This window comes from Mus pahari, chromosome 23 (genome assembly GCF_900095145.1).
Source record: "Mus pahari chromosome 23, PAHARI_EIJ_v1.1, whole genome shotgun sequence".
NCBI lineage: Eukaryota > Metazoa > Chordata > Mammalia > Rodentia > Muridae > Mus > Mus pahari.
Window position 1 is genome coordinate 34,646,931 of NC_034612.1, and position 16,111 is coordinate 34,663,041.

The window sequence follows — 16,111 nt, forward strand, 5'->3', positions numbered from 1 at the left end:
TCTCTCTCTCTCTCTCTCTCTCTCTCTCTCTCTCTCTCTCTCTCTCTCTCTCTCTCAGCAGGAGTTGACTTCAACTGAGGTCCACCTTGTGCTTTGCTTTCAGATACCCTCATAAAACCAAGCTAACCAACAAAGAACAAAGAAACGCAGCGCCAAGCAAAGCCCCACCCCGCCTGTCCTCTGGTACCTCCCAGCTTCTAAAAGCAAGCATGAAGAACCGAATCAAACCTATCCTCACACATGTGGTCATGTCCTAACTGGTTCTAGCCTCGTTCTACCCAGATTCACGCACGAGCCGGCTTAATCTGTGTGCATTTCCAGATCTCCCCCGTTTGTGTGGAGTGATCCCAGCATTCACATCGTACCCTAGCATGACAGGGGTGGTTTAAGCCAAAGATTATGCAAGTTATCACCCCAGAAAGACTTTATTTTAGTGGCCTGGAGTTGGGACATTTTTCATCGTGTGTGTGTGTGTGTGTGTGTGTGTGTGCGTGTGTGTGTTCACACACATTTGAGATCAGAGTGACATCTGGTGTCTTCTTCAATCACACTCCACTTTATTTTCTGAGACAGAGTCTCTTATTGAAACTGGAGCTTGATTATTTGATTAGACTGGCTTCCCAGCAAGCCCCAGGGAATCCTCCCGTCTCCACCTCATCAGTTCTGTAATCATAAGCGTGTATCACAGTACCCGGCTTTTTTAGTACACCAGGGGATTCGAACTTAGACCCTCATCCTCGTGCAGCAAGCACTTACTGAGCTAGTTCCCCAGTGCTCACAGTGACTTTTCTTTTCTTTTGTTTTCTTTTTAAACAGAGGGTTTTTTCTTTGTTGCCCAGGCTGGCTTTGAACTCACCACATAGCCCCAGCTGATCTTCAACCTGAAGTCTTCCATCCTCTGCCTCCAGAGGGCTGGATGACAGCTTTGAGCATCCACACTGTGAGCACAGAGATTTCTTTATTGCTCTCTGGGTCCACGTGATCCGACCAAGCCAAACCCTTGAACTAAGCTGCCATGGCTCCGAGCAGCCCCACGACTCTGCCGGGTGTGGGACGGGGGATGTTTGCACAGAGAGGATTTGACAGTCACTGGAGAGCTCTATGTGTAGGGAACCTTGTCAAGGCCAGGCCGTGCACACTCTCTGCTATCACTTTGGCCTTGACGGGTTTTGCTGGTTTTGTTTTCTCAAAGAAACACAAAGCAAATTTACCTGCTCTGCAGAGCACTCCCGTTCGCTGCCGTTGTCAGTGCAAATATTCTCAAGCACATTTAAAAACCCGTTCAAGCAAGAAGTAATCAGAGAGGCTTGCAGCCCGGGAGTACATTGACATTTCCTTGTCACCTGTTGTCATACACAAGTGATGCGCCCCGAGGGAACAACAGAGTCAACCCCTACATGTCTGTGCTTAAGGGGGCGGCATAGATTACAGAGGGGCCACATCTCAGCTCAAAACTCAGGTCTTGCAAAAGTGGGGTGGAGGGGGCGGCTAGGATAATGGATTAGAACTCAGTTTAGATCCCCAGCACCTACATAGAAAGTCTCCAACCTGGCTTCCCGTGTGTGATCCTCAGCACTGTCTCCATCTCTGGTTCTTGCTGGCCAGTGAGTTCCACGTTTAGTGAGATCCTGTCTCAAAAAAATGAGGTGGAGAGAAGCTGGAGAGATGGCTCGGTGGTGAAGAGCACTGACTGCTCTTGCACAGGTCCCCAGTTCAGGTCCCAGCACTCACAGCAGTTTGTCATTCCTGCTCCAGGGCATCTGACGGATTCTTCTAACCTTCAAGAGCATCCGCATACCAGTGGCTTCCCTCCACCACAAATAAAAATAAGAGTAAATCTTGAAAAAATAGTATTAAAGTGGAGAGTGATTGAGGAAGACACTTAGCATCAACACACACACACATAAACATGCACACACATATATAAACACAAAATATACATATACACACATACATACACATACATAAACATACACACATGCACACATATACACACATACATACATATACACACAGACATACACACATATACAAATACATATACATACATATGTACATATACACATACATACATATATAAACACATATATACACATATACAAACACACATATACACACATACACAAACACAAATGCACACATACATATATACACACTATGGTGGTTTGTATATGTTTAGCCTAGGGAGTGGGACTATTAGAAGGTGCGGCCTTGTTGGAGTAGGTTTGTCACTGTAGGCATAGGTTTTACGACTCTACTCCTAGCTGCCTAGAAGTCAGTCTTCCACTAGTAGCCTTCAGATGAAGACGAAGAACTCTCAGCTCTGCCTGCACCATGCCTGCCTGGACACTGCTGTGCTCTACCTTGATGATCATGGACTGAACCTCAGAACCTGTAAGCCAACCACAATTAAGTGTTGTCCTTATAAGAGTTGTCTTGGTCATGTTCACAGCAGTAAAATCCTAAGACACACATACACACACACATATACAAACACACATGCACACATGTATACACACATATACACACATAGACAAGCATACATATATACAAACATGCATGTACATACACACACAAACACATACACATATACATACACATATACACATGCACACATACACACACATATACACATGCACACATACACACACATATACACATACATACATATACAAACACACACACACATACAAACACACATATACATAATACATATATAAACACATATACACATATACATACACACAAACACATACATACATACACACACATACACATATATACACACACACACACACACACTCATACCTGCACAGCAAGCACTTTATCCACCGTCGTCTGCCCAACCTTATTAGCTCAGTCAGGGTCTCTCATTGACCCTGGAGCTCACCAATTAGGCTAGCCTGGAGCTCACCAATTGGGCTAGCATGGTTTGCTGCTTCTGTCTTCATTTCCCCAGGGCTGGGACCATGGGTGTCCTTTTAACCTGCCTTCCGGGATATCCTCAGGACCCTCATGCAGCTGTGCTTTGCCAAATGAATTGTCTCTCAGCCGCTCTTAGCTGGTTTTGTCACTGGACCCGTCATCTTGTCCTGCATGACATTTATGCTTCTGCATAGCCCAAGGGATGAATGGACATGCCCAAGTCACAGCACAATGCTCCGAAAGCCTATATCCTCCTACTGGGGCCCCTCCTCACAGCCTGCATGCCTGTTCTATTTCAGGGGTACCCAGTGCAACCAACACAGAATAAACAAGTATAGAAGCCACAAGAGGCACCAAACAAACTAAAAAATTGCATGAGCTTCTGCCATGCGCGTGGAAGCAGCTCCCAGGAGAGTTTCCAGAAACATCCCCTGGGGAATATTCAGATTCACTTTGAAGGCTGGAACCCAGAGACCACCTATTTATAGGATGGGAAACTGAGACCCAGACTCTTTAAAAAAAAAAAAAGGCAAGACCCAAGCACATTTGTCTTGGCAGTGTATCCTGCAGGCCTAGCTCGTTCTCTTGCTAATAAGATACATGCAATCCTCTGCACGGCTCGAGATGTAATTTAAAAATAAATGCACCATTTGACCTATTTACAAAGCAAGGTGTGTACAGGGATCTGTTAACCTGGAAACCTGTGGTGCTGGGACTGCCTCATTGGGAAAGTCCAGGGTCAAGCACTAGGGACACTGAGGTGACTGCCAGCCCCCGAGGGAAACAGGACTCTGAATCTTGCCTTCCCTCTGCTGAGACTTGCTCTACACACCCTGTCCCTGGGCCTGATGCACTCAGAGCCGTGACCTAGCTTGTGGCTAAGCCTGAGCACATCTGCAGGAAAGCATGCCACAGCATCTGCACGGCTACACAGCTGGCCACAGCTGGGCAAAGGTGAGTCTCCAAGGTCTGAGATGACGGTAGCACTGCACAGCTGGATGGAGTCTGGCTCAGGGGTATATGTGCATGTGCGTGTGCTTGAGCGTGTGCGTGTGTTAGAGATAGGGACTCTCACCAACCTGGAGCTTGCCAGTTTTGCCAAGCTGGTTGGCTAATGAGCCCCAGAGATCTCACTAATACTGGGATCACCATGTCGGACTTCTCTCTCTCTCTCTCTCTCTCTCTCTCTCTCTCTCTCTCTCTCTCTCAAGATTTATTTATTTATTTTATGTATCTGAGTACACTGTAGCTGTACAGATGGTTGTGAGCATTGGTTGCTGTGAATTGAACTCTGAACCTCTGCTTGCTCTGGCCCAAAGATTAATTATACGTAAGTACACTGTAGCTAACTTCAGACACACCAGAAGAGGGTGTCAGATCTCATTCTGGATAGTTGTGAGCCACCATGTGGTTGCTGGGATTTGAACTCAGGACCTTCGGGAGAGCAGTCAGTGCTCTTAACTGCTGAGCCATCTCTCCAGCCCCATGTCCGACTTCTTAAGGGGGTTCCAGAGACTTGAACTCGGGTTCTCATGCCTGTCCAGCAAGCAGTTTACAGGCTGAGCCATTGCACCAGCTCCAACCTGAAGGTCTTGATCACTGTTTGCTCTGGGACTCTGGAGCTCTTTACAGCTCTGCTCCAGGAGGATGGAGCCCTTTAGAGGACTGGAATTCGTTTAGCCACACAACATCCCCACCAAGGCAACTGACTCTTTATTGCCATTACAAAGATGAGGTGGCTGAGGCATAAGAAACCGAACTGGGGAGGCAACAAGATGGCTCTGTGGGTAAATGTGCTTGCCACCAAGCCCATCAACCTGAGTTCCATCCCTGGCATCCACACGGTGGAAGGAGAAAGCTGACTCTAGCAAGAAGTTGTTCTCTGACCTCCCCATGCACACTGTCACACATGCCCACATGTTAATATAGATGTATATGTATACAATACATATATATGACAGAAGGGATGTCTCAGAGTATGTATGCACAGTGAGAAAAGAGGAGGTTCACCCTGGAGTCTGGCCCTGAATTCCTACCATAAGAACACCTGTCCTGGAGACCTGGGAGAACAGAACTGAACCAAGGCAGGTGTCCACCCAGCCCTGCCCCTAGCAGTTATTCCTGCAAGCCCCTGAGTGTCCCCTGGGATCCCAGGAACAGCCTCCAGTCATCTGCAAGTGCCCTGGGCAAAGTTCTGTTCCCCAAGCCCTGGCTCTCTTCCTCCTTCTCCTCCTGTCTCTTTCTCTCTCTCTCTCTCTTGCAAATATTTACTGTTGCTTAGAGAGCTGTTGCCATAGTTACAGCATCCTCAGAAGCTGAGGGTCCAAGTTGGACTTTCAACTTCAAAATTCAAGAGCAGAGTAAGTGGGTCGCTTCTTAAGACTCTAAATCCACAAGTAACGGATCCCATTGCCACACCTACGTTGTGGGCTGAGTAGTTGGGGAAAGGAAAAGTAGGGTTCTAGAAAGCCCTAGCCTACACCCCCAGGACCTGTAGAGAGAAGAGAGGTCACATAAGCCTCCCTTGAGAAGGGGACTCTTTAATGACACTGAGTTGAGATGAGACTCTATAGTGGATTGATTGGTCAGCCACTCTGCTAATGGGAAAAGATTGGTGGCTGGTAAATGATGCTGTCATAAAACAATAATCTCTCTCTCTCTCTCTCTCTCTCTCTCTCTCTCTCTCTCTCTCTCTCTCTCCACACACACACACACACACACACACACACACACACTCACATGGACTGATTTTTAAAAATCAGTTTGTTCAGGCTCACACACTAGTCAAGGGCACAGTCCACCATGGCGGAGAAGCCAAGACAGCAGGAACTGGAAGCAACTGGGTCACACTGATTGCAATCAGGAAGCAGAGAGAGGTGAAGAAGCACTCACATGCTGCTGCCCAGCCCCCTCCCCCCACTTACATAATTCAGGATCCCAGCCATGGTTTCCCGCTTAATTAACATAATCTTTGGGCCATTTGGGGGCCTAAAGATAGCCTAAGATACCTTGTAATCAGGCTATAGACCTGCAGTGTTACAATCTTTCCACCCACTCCTTTCCAAGAATTCCGGCTCACAGTGCATAGTAGAGGATAGCCTTGAACTATCCTCTGTTCCCCCAGCAAGCAGGGACCTTGGATTGTGTATGCGTGGACAAACCAAGCTAAGCACTGGCATGCACACACGGATTGCTCTCTGCTCTTGATTATGGATGTGATACAACCAGTTCATTCAATTTTCTGCCGCGGTGACTTCCACAGTTATAGACTTGCCCCTAAACCACAAGCCACAATAAACCCTTTCTCTCATAAGCTGCCCCTGTCCAGGTAGTTTATCACAGCAATGGGAAAAGAAAGCAAGAAAATACAGAATCCTTTTTTTTTTTTCCTTTAAATATGAGTCAGCACAGGTTCTCTGAGAAAAACATACACCAACGTAAGATTTTACAGGATTCAATGTACAAGCACATTCCTTACAGAAAACATAAAGGCAAATCAAGAAGGAACTGCTTACAGCCAAGCCCTGACCCTGCTGCAGCCAGTGTGACCTTATTTGGAAAGAAGTCCTTTGCAGACATAAACTATGAAGGTTCTCAAGATGAGGTCGTCACCAACGTAGGGTAGCCCCTGAGAAAAAGGTGTTCGAGGCACATCGATGAGAGAGGTGGTGTGTGTGAAGATGGAGTCATGCAACCACAGGAGAAGAGAGAGAGAGAGAAAACTAGAGTCAGCAACCACTGGAGCGGGAGAGGCAAGAAGGCTCCTCCCACACAGCACTCAGGGGAAACAACCCTGGCAACAACTTGATTTCAGCTTCCCAGCCTCCTGACCATCATGGAATGAATGGTGTCTAAGACACTCCATCTGCAAGCATGCATGACAACAGTCCAGAGAGTTCACGGTGGGCGAGAGAAGCGGTCTAACCAAGACAGAGGAGGCGAACTCGATCACCAGAAGATAGACTCCAACACCTCACAGGGCACGGGCTGCCTCAGTGCTTCCAGCACGTTTGACCATGGGCTGGCAGCAGGTTTTCAGAAATGTGCCCTTTGGGGAGCTGGGGAGGTGGCTCCTGTGAAATACTTCCCTTGCAAGCATTAGGGCCTGAGTTTGAGCCAGCTGTGGAAGCCTACACTTTGGACTACCAGTTGCTGGCAGGTGAAGGCAGATTGATTCCTGGGTCTGTTAGCCTTGCCCAACCAGAGAGACCTTTAGTTCTCAAAGACAAGGTGGAAAACAATAAATGAAAATGCACATTTATGCACACATCCCACACGCATACACACAGAAGTGTGTCCTTGAGCCATCTATGGTGACACCCATTAGCTCTCTGAAAGCAGAGATAAGAGGATTGCCCACAAGTTTGAGGTTAGGCAGGGTTATATGATTCCCCAGCTAGCCAGTGCTACCTAGTAAGACCTTGTCTCAATTCACCTGCTCCCCTACCAAAATACGAAGTGAAGGAAGGAAGGAGGAATGAAGTGTAACCTTAGTATAGACACAGCGATGGGTGTCAGAGGGGGCAGCTCCAACTGTTGGTAGGTATCAGCCCCATGACAGGAGAATGAGCAGGCATGTTTTCGTGGCCACTGCGGGGTACACTGTGGGGTACACGTGGCTATCTAACCCTGGAAAATGAGATCAAGTTGCTTTGCAAAAAATTTTTTTAGAGATAACTTTGTGGCCAAGGAAATAAAACTAGTCTAAAGGTCTGGGTTGTTCCTGCACGGGGGCTTATCCCCATCACTATTGTGACGAAACATCATGACTAAAAGCAACTTGGGCAGGTAAGAGTTAACTTCATTTACAATTTCATGTCACAGTTCTTTATTGAAGGAAGTCAAGTCAGGAACCTGGAGGCAGGAGCTGATGTAGAGGCAATGGAGGAGTGCTGCTTACTGGCTTGCTCTTCAAGGCTTGCTCAGTCAGCTCTCTTATAGAACCCAGGTCCACCAGCCCAGGGATGGCACCACCCACCATGGGCAGGCCCTCCCCTGTCGGTCACTAATTAAGAAAATGCCCTATAGACTTGCCTACAGTCGTCTTACAGAGGCATTTTCTCAGTTGAGGCTCCCTCCTCTCAGGTGACTCTAGCTTGGGTCAGGTTGACAGAAAGACTAGCCAGCAGAGCCTATTACCATAATTGCTGGTCTTGCCTGTGGTATCCTCATTACTGGCCCTGAGAATTCCTGGGCATCTTATGCAGTCTCTGAATACATTGTCCAGCCTTCTCTATGTCACTGAGTGTGTGCTATATGCCTATGTGTAAGGGAGGTTACTAACAGACTGCTAACCTGCTGTCTTAGGGTTTCCATTGCTGTGAAGAGACACCATGACCAAGGCAACTCTTATAAGGACAACGTTTTATTGGGGCTGGCTTACAGGTTCAGAGGTTCAGTCCATTATCATCAAGGCAGGAGCATGGCAGTGTCTAGGCAGACATGATGCAGGAGGAGCTGAGAGTTCTATATCTTCATCTGAAGGCCACTAGGAGAAGACCGGCTACCAGGCAGCTAGGATGAGGGTCTTAAAACCCACCCCCACAGTGACACTCTTTCTCCAATGAGGTCACGACTCCTGATAGTGCCACTCCCTGGGCCAAGCATATTCAAACCACCTACCTGGTATCAGGGAGTGTTCTATTGTGACACAATTCTTGAAATGATCAATTCATTAAGAGGAAATATTTCTTTTTGCTCACAGTTTCATAAGTTTTAGTCTAGAGTTGGTTTGGATGCTGTATTACATGACTATAACCCCATCACTCTGGAGGTAGAGGCAGGAGGATGCATTGTTTAAAGTCATCCTCAGTTGTGGGGAGTGTTTGAACTCAGTTTATAATATACGACACCTTGTTCTCCTGTTGTGACAAACACCAGAGGAAGACAGTATACGGATACAAGGGTGTAACTTAAATTTTCAAATCCTATTTTTAATGATGATTCTTTAACACTTTAACCTCCCTTGTAGCCCACCACCCACCCAAAGTAGTGGGAAAGAAAGGATATGGGGGGAAGTGAACCTGTTTAGAAAGGTTTTTTGGAGCAACTTCCCTTCTGTGTTGTCTGAAAATTGGCAGTTCAGTTCACAGGTTAGCAGGCAGTGACAGCTCAATCCACTTGCAAACACTTCACAGATACACCAGCGGTCCAGTTTGGTAGAATCAGGTTAGCAAACACTAATCAACAATGGTGGCACTGCCTAGCAGAGACACATCCAGGCCTCATTCTTGGCTCAAGTCAGCAGGAAGGACCAGGGAGGAACAATGCCAGGAGTAGCTCTCTGGCTGTGTCCCTCTCAGGGAAGCAAAGATCAGCAAAGATGCGAGACCCACAAGCGTTGCACAGCGAGCTCTATAATCAAGCCTAGGTCAGCCTCCATCACTGTCCCTCAAGTCCTATTTATAACCTCCAAACATCACGTGTCCTCCCCGTGAGGGTCTTGCCTCAGCTGACATCCGTCTGTCAACCAGCCCATGTCCACAAGCAACAAGAAACAGCAGCACAGCACCAGGAGGTTTTTGGTGTGTCTCTCTCTGTGGACTCCTGACAAATGCAGCTCAATGTAAGGCAGACCAATACATGCATGCTGTTAGCAAAGGATCCTTCGTCACGTGTCCTTTCATGTGCTTGCTTTAGCAGAACATCCTTTCTCCTGTGTCTGCTTCAGCAAAACGTTCCTTCACCAGTCTGCTTTAGCCTTTCATGCTTTAACGAAATGCTCCTTCATGTGTTTGCCCCAGCAAAACACCATCCAACCAACTTTCCAAAGAACCCTTAAGGTTCCAAGTCAGAAGGGCTTCTTTGCCTCATGGGTCAAGGGTGCAGTCCATCTGGATGTAGAAGCTGCGGAAGCCAGAATGGAGCCGGCTACAGCAGTCAGACTACAAGACCTCTGGTCAGGAAAAGCAAGATGAACGCTGGTGCTCAGCTCTCCTGACTCTGTCTAACATCCCAGCCCATGGATACATGTTCCCCACATTTAAGATGGGTCTTCCCATCTTAGTCAGACCACTCTAGAAATACCCTCGTCAATACACCTGGAGGTGTGTTAACCCCCAGGCAATACTAAATTCCATCAAGTTGACAAAAATTAACTATCATACATTCTTGGGGTGTTTTATTTTGGTTTTGATTCGAGACAGGGTTTATGGTAGCCCAGGCCGGCCTCCAACTCACTGTCTTAATTAAGCTTCTGATGCTATGATTAAAAACGCCATGGGCAAAAGCAACTCAAGGATTAATTCAGCTTCTGTTTCCACATCACAGCCTATCAGGAATGGAGTTAAGGCAGGAACTCAAGGCAGGGACTTAAGCAGGAGTTAGAGAAGAACACTGCTTACTAGATTTCTCCTCATGTACTGGCTGGTTTTGTGTGTCAACTTGACACAGGCTGGAGTTATCACAGAGAAAGGAGCTTCAGTTGGGGAAATGCCTCCGCAAGATCCAGCTGTAAGGCATTTTCTCAATTAGTGATCAAGAGCAGAGGGCCCATTGTGGGTGGTGCTATCCCTGGGCTGGTAGTCTTGGGTTCTATAAGAGAGCAGGCTGAGCAAGCCAGGGGAAGCAAGCCAGTAAAGAACATCCCTCCATGGCTTCTGCATCAGCTCCTGCTTCCTGACCTGCTTGAGTTCCAGTCCTGACTTCCTTTAGTGATGAACAGCAATGTGGATGTGGAATTAAATAAACCCTGTCCTCCCCAACTTGCTTCTTGCTCATGATGTTTTGTGCAGGAATAGAAACCCCAACTAAGACACCTTGTTACCTGCACAGTGGTCTTATTTATACACCCAGGACCACCTGCCTAGGGATGACACCACCTACAGTGGGCCGGGCCCTCCCAGATGAATCATTAAGCAAGAAAATGCCTTACAGATTTCCCTACAGGCCTCTGTTGTGGAGGCACTTTCTCAGTTGGGGTTCCCCTTTTCAGAAAACTGGAGCTTCTATTAAACTGACAAGAATCTGACTAGAACACTCAGTATCCAGTCTAGGACAACTTTGAACTTCTGACCATTCTACCTCCTCCTCTCAAGTGCTGGGGTTACAAGCACGTGTTCCCACACCCAGTTTGTACAGTGGTTGGGACTGAACTTAAAACTTCATGCATGCTAACTGAGCTACATCCCCAGCCCCCATGACAGATGGTTTGGTGCCTGTGATGAAGATTATGTATTACAGAAGGTCTGTCCACCTTGTGGCAGTCAGGGAGGGGTCACTGAAGCCAAGTGCTGAACACAAAGCATCTTGGAGCTGCAGCTTCCGATCCCACACACCCATGTCAGGATTCTAGTCTCATAAGAACTGCTAGAAACCCCAGTGGTGGCGATGACATCATCAGATTTGGGTGCTAATAGGAGAGTCCTGGATGCTGTGGGAACAGACTGTGGGGGGCCTGGGGGAAAAAAATCAGGGACCTAGGAGCCTATTTTAGTAATCCAAGAGGCACACGGTGGGGGCCGAGTTCAGTGATGGCGATGGAGGTGGTGAGAAGGGGTTGAAGCTAGATTCCTTCTGAAAACAGATCTGACAGGGGTTCCCAGCAGATTGGCTGTGGGTGCAGGTGGGGAAGAGGCCAGAGATGACTCAGAGCCTGGGCCCCAGCCTGGGCTGCTGATAGCACTTGCTAAGATGGAAGGCTGGGGTACAGGGCAGGGGTGGGGTTTAGACTTTGGGGCTGGAGGTGTGTGTAGATCCTGTGCCAGCATGTCTGAGTTTTGAGGAAGCCTCCAGAGGTGGGGACAGGAATATAGCAGATCAGGAATAGGTTGGATTTAAGTTGGAAGAGAAAAGAGAAGCGGACCCAGGCAGCCCTGGGCGAGACATCAAGGGAGGAGCAAGACCTGCACCTCAAAGGCCACAGCAGTGGGGCAAGGCTAAGAGGCTGGGTTATGCCTTTCCATCATGCCTCAGTGAAGGGCTGGGTAGTACTAGACTGAAGCAGAGGCCATGGAAGGATCCCACGCCCTGGCTTGCTTTTCTCTTACGCATCTTCAGCCATCTTTTCTTACACAGCCCAGGACCACCTGCCCCAGGCGGCACTGTCCACAGTGAGCTGGACCTTCCTATATCAATTATCAATTAAGACAAAGTCCATAGGTCAATGTGATGGACGCAATTCCTCAACTGAGATTCTCTCTTCCTCAGTGTATCAAACTGACAGCCAAGCTATATCATAGGTACCTACTGCCAAGCCTAAGGACCTGAGCTCAACTCCCAAGAACCCACATGATGGAAGGAAAGGACTGATGCTTGCAAGTTGCCCTCTGATCTCCACCTGTGTGTACCATGGCACACACACACACACACACACACACACACACATACACACACACACACACACACACACACACACACGTGTACATGTAAAGTAAATCAATACAGTGTAATAACGAATGGTGAAGAATGAGTCCCTAAGTAAGGATTTGATTTGTGGAACTCACCAGAAAATCAGAGCCATGAGCCTTACCTGGAAGGGCAGCCATTACAAGGAGCATGTGATATCTCATAGCCCACCTCTCTGCTCGAGACTGGTTTTGGGGGTCAGTGTGACTCTGGACATGCTCAGCTTTGGAAACCAAGGGCTACGGTACCCCACACAGCCCTAAAACTGACCAGTAAAACAAGATATTAGAAAACAACGCTGTATTTCAGAATGAACAACAAATGTGATATGAGCTACACTATAAAGCATTGCTCGCTGAGCTGAATTCATTTTTAAGCCAGCAGTTTGTTGTTCCATTTGCTAAAGCTGGACGCCCTAACCCCAACCCTTCAACAACTTTCTTCCCCACCAAGAACTGATGTCTGGGACTGTCCTATGAAGTCCTCTTTGTCTGCTGGGAGGAAATTCCTCAGAATATCCATGTGGTGAGCCCCAAGTGGTCCCGGCATCACAAGCTCTAGGGAGCCGCAGCCTCTGGCATAAAAGCAAGACAAGGCTTGCAACACCTCATCAGCTCCGTAGATGAGGGGTGGTCTCCCTGGAGATAAAAGTCAGGTTATCTTGGGGCTGGAGAGGTTGTTCCCATGGTTACGAGTACTCACTAGATCAGAAGATCCAGGCTTGGTTCCCAGCACCCACAGAGCAGCTCATGAACATCTGTGACCTCACACCTGTACCAGACATGCACATGGTATCACATGACACAGACATACGTAGAGTCAAAACACCCGCACACATAAAGTAAAATGAAATGCATTGCCTTGAAAAATCGAGTCACTTCATCACCTGGTCCTTTCTCTGTCAGCCTTCGCAGTTGCTCTCTGGCCTTCTGTATATGCAAAACAGTCTCCCCCGTTCTGCTATGTCTCCTCACATGAAGAATCAATAACAATTTTAGGGCTGGTGAGATGGCTCAGTGGGTAAGAGCACCCGACTGCTCTTCCGAAGGTCCAGAGTTCAAATCCCAGCAACCACATGGTGGCTAACAACCATCCGTAACAAGATCTGACTCCCTCTTCTGGAGTGTCTGAAGACAGCTACAGTGTACTTACATATAATAAATAAATAAAATCTTTAAAAAAAAAAACAATTTTAGAGATAAAATACTGTTGTCGTGAGGGAAAAATGGCGTTATTTTAGAGTTCATCAGGCAAGTTAATCCAGCTTTCCAGCCAGGACCTGATGCTTCAGGGAGCCACTGTCTGGCCACTCTGCTCCATGCAGTCTCAGACTAGAAGTACTTAGACGTTGGGGTACAGGGAGGAAAGGGATGGGGAGATGGCTCAGTCAGCAAAGTGTTTGCTGGACAAACATAAAGACCTGAGTTTGAGCCCCCCGAACCCACAGGAGACGTTTGAGTGCAATGCCATCAAGGTGACCAGGTTGGTAAAGGCATGTGCCACTGGTCCTAACCAACCAGGGCTCAATTCCTGAGGCCCACATAGTTGAAGGAGAGAGCCAGCCAAATTATCCTTGACCTCCACATGCTTCCTATGGCATGTTCACATGCCCATACATGCATGAAAACACACACAGAGAGACACACACACACAGACATGAAATATATGTCTGTTTTTAAAAAGGCTGAGCATACTGGCACATACACCCACATCACTAAGGAGGCAGAGACAGGAGGAACCCCAGGGCTTGCTCTTGTTTGGCCAATCTAGCCAAACTGGTGAAGTCCAGGCTCAGTGGGAGATCCTGTCTCAAAAAATAGAATAGGAAGCGATCAAAGATATTGATAGTGACCTGATTTTCACATACATATATATGTATGCATAAACAAACAAAAAGAAATTGGGTAGAGGTGGCTCCCCCAAGAGCAGAGCCCTGAAATAAATGGCATCCCAGAGAATTCTGGACATTGTCATGCACTCTGCGAGGAGGTGCTTTTAGTCAGCACCACCAACCAGGAACTTTAGATCTATAACCCATATAAAGAGAAACTGGGGATTGTCACTGGATGCACGCGTCTGCTCTGCACAGGTCTTGAGAGCCAGTGGGTCAAGGTTAGGTGACCTCTTACAGGGCTGATATTCTAGGCAGGTAGAGGCAGGTAATGAAGCAAGAGTTAGCAGAGCATTTCACTCCTAAACTGCCTGGGACTCCAGGCTCCTACCCACCTCAGGGCAACTTAGAGAGCGAATAATTCATCTATGGGGTGGGGTGATAGTAGCACCTCAATACATCCGATTATTGAGAAATACACACTTTCCTTTGTTTCAATGTCAGAGGCTCATGCTCCCTGGAGTGTCTTGATGCCAGAGCCATTGATGAACCAGCCTGTCTCCATCTTGGGCTTAAAAACCACCTTATAGTAAAGGCAAACTAGGTTATTCCTGTTTCTGATTAAATCTCTGGCAAGGATTGGACTATCCCCCACCTGTAACCTTAACTACAAATGACTCCGCACAGACTGTTCCAGAAAATGGCAACTATGTTCTTGTTTAAAGGGTTATTATGACCACCCCAAAACCATGTCTTTGTTTCAGGAGGTTGTTAGGACCAGCTTGTTATATTTTGTTCTGCTTCTGTAACTCCGCCTATTTGCCTGCCCCATTTGGAACTCCCCATTTGGAAACTCCCTATCTGAGCTATAAAAGCCCTTATTGTGGTGATTTGAATATGCTTGAACCATGGGAAGTGGCACTATTAGGAAGTGTGACCTTGTTGGAATAGGTGTGGCTTTGTTGGAGTAAGTGTGTCACTGGTGGATGGGCTTTGAGGCCTCCTAGTACTCACACTCCACCCAGTGCAGAAGTGAGCTTCCTCCTGCTGCCTTCAGATCAAGATGTAGAGCTCTCAGCAAACCCAGCACCGTGTCTATCTGTAGGCTGCCATGCTTCCTGCATGATGATAATGGACTGGACCTCCGAAACTGTAAGCCAGCCCCAATTAAATTGTTCTTTATAAGAGTTGCCTTGGTCATGGCATCTGTTCACAGCAGTAAACCCAAACCAAGACACTCATCTTTCCCATGTTCAAGGCTGACCTTTTAACCCTGCCATAGAGGGAGGCAGCACGTGTACTAGAATTAAAAAAGCTTGCTTTAATTAATTTGGGCCATGATGGTTTGGGTCGGTGGTCTTTCTCCTTGCAATTCACCAAAGAATGATACCCCAGACTCAAATAGTATGTAAATACATTGTATGTCGTATTCTGCAGAAATCCAGTATGCTGGGCTCTTCCATTCCCAAGACAGAGAGACAACCAAGTGGGCTTGCAGGCCCCATTTAAAGCACATTAGGGAATTCCAGGGTAGGTGGCCTTATCTTGTTCTGTCTCTTAAGGACTTTCTGGAACTATTACCGGGGTGCGAGGGTTGGAAACTGTTCCTGACCCACTGTCCTTGCTTCAGGCCAGGTCCGTGCTTCAGGCAGCTTCTGACTGGCTGCCTGAAGCTTGGGTTTTTAGGTCTAATCTCCTGAACAGCTGATTTGAAGCCTGTCATGGAGTCGGCCTATCTCATCAAACCGTGACAGTTTATAGAAGAGAGAGTTTATTCAGGCTTATAGTTCCAGAGCGTGAGTCCATAATGGCAGAGCAAAGGCATGGTGACTGGGCAGGAAGCTGAGGGCTCACATCTTGAAGTCCAAGCAGGACACAGAAAGATCAAATTAAGAATAGCATGTGGCTGGGCCTTGCGTGGTGGCGCACGCCTTTAATCCCAGCACTCGGGAGGCAGAGGCAGGCGGATTTCTGAGTTCGAGGCCAGCCTGGTCTACAAAGTGAGTTCCA